The sequence below is a fragment of the Octopus bimaculoides genome, chromosome 16, assembly GCF_001194135.2.
Source record: "Octopus bimaculoides isolate UCB-OBI-ISO-001 chromosome 16, ASM119413v2, whole genome shotgun sequence".
Lineage (NCBI taxonomy): Eukaryota > Metazoa > Mollusca > Cephalopoda > Octopoda > Octopodidae > Octopus > Octopus bimaculoides.
In genome coordinates this window covers 36743758-36745295 of record NC_068996.1, presented here as the reverse complement: position 1 = coordinate 36745295, position 1538 = coordinate 36743758, and positions in this window count along the sequence as shown.

Sequence of the window (1538 nt, the reverse complement as noted above, 5' to 3'; positions counted from 1 at the left end):
ACCCACCTCATTCTTCCCCTTATTAAGGAGAAGGTACGATAGAGTTTATTTCCATATGGTTCCTGTTTGTTTGTTTGTTTGTTTCTTTCTTTCTTTCTTCTTCCTTCCTTCCTTGTGGTTTTAGGCAAAGTTTGAAACCATTCTAAATTTATTAAATAGAGTAATTTGTCCATCACTGTTTCAATCCCCACTATTGTACACTACATTATCCAATGTGTCCTTTTTAAAAAAAAAAAAAAAGACAGTAGGATATGGCTAGAGGGAGATTCGGCTGCTATTTCTAACAAGTCGAGTGAGCATTGTAAAACAGTGGTTCTCAATCGAGGTGCATGTGGTCCTTGGGGATCCATGTAAGATTTTGTTGTGAAAATTTGTTTTTAAGAAATTGGTTATGAGTGAAGCATTAGACAAATTGTATTGGAGCCTGCTGTACATGTGCGTGCATGCGTGTGTGTTTGTATGTATGTGTGCGTGTGTTTGTTGTACCACTCTTGTGTTTCATGTTGTTGCTCATCAAAGAATTTCTACCGAGTATTTTTCCCTCTTGTTTGACAATCGACGACTGGTGTTGGTTTGTTTGCATCCCATAAGTTAGCAGTTCAACGAAAGAGACTGGGTGAAAAGTACCAGATTTAAAAATAAGTACTGGAGTCAATTTGTTTGAATAAAACCTCCAAGGCAGTACCCCACCATGGTTGCTGTCCAATGACTAAAACAAGTAAAAGATTGAAGATATAGAAAACAAAACAAGGCACAAGATTGCAAGATATTCAGTTATATCATCTTACATACATTTCATTAACAGAAGATGATTACCAGTTACATAATGCAAATTACACAATCAGGACTTATTGTCAAATCATCAGAGATATATAACTTGTATACATAACATTATTAGATTGGAAAAATGAAAAAAATTCACTATCAAGGAAATGGTTAATGACACAATGTTACATGTGCAAGTTACATATATCTGATGATTTCATAATAAGTCTTGATTAAATAATTTGTTTTATGTTACTAATAATCACCTTATGTTAATAAAACATAGTAAGATGTTGTAACTAAATATCTTATAAAACAATCCCTCATTTTGTTTTTTGTTTTTTTAACAAATACTCAATGTAACATTCAAACCTGGATTTGTTAACAACAGATACAATTACAATACACAAACAGAAATACACACAAAGTTCTAAATACCGGTTACTAGTTGCCCAATTTAAGGCTTAAATTGCTCTTATATCGTATATTATCTTCTCAGTGGAATATTCTGTTATTGGTCATGAAAGAATCTCGTAATTTATGATTTCTATTTTTTTTTTCTGCAGATATATGCATGCATACGTATATGTGTATATATGTAATGAGTATACATATATGTATATGAAAATTTTCTTGTATTGCAATCTCAGTGGAATATTTTGTTATTGGTCATGAAAGAATCTCATACATTTTGATTTCTATATTTTTTTCCCGAAGTTAGTTTTATATACATGTATGTGTGTGTGTGTGTGTGTGTGTACATGTGTATATAT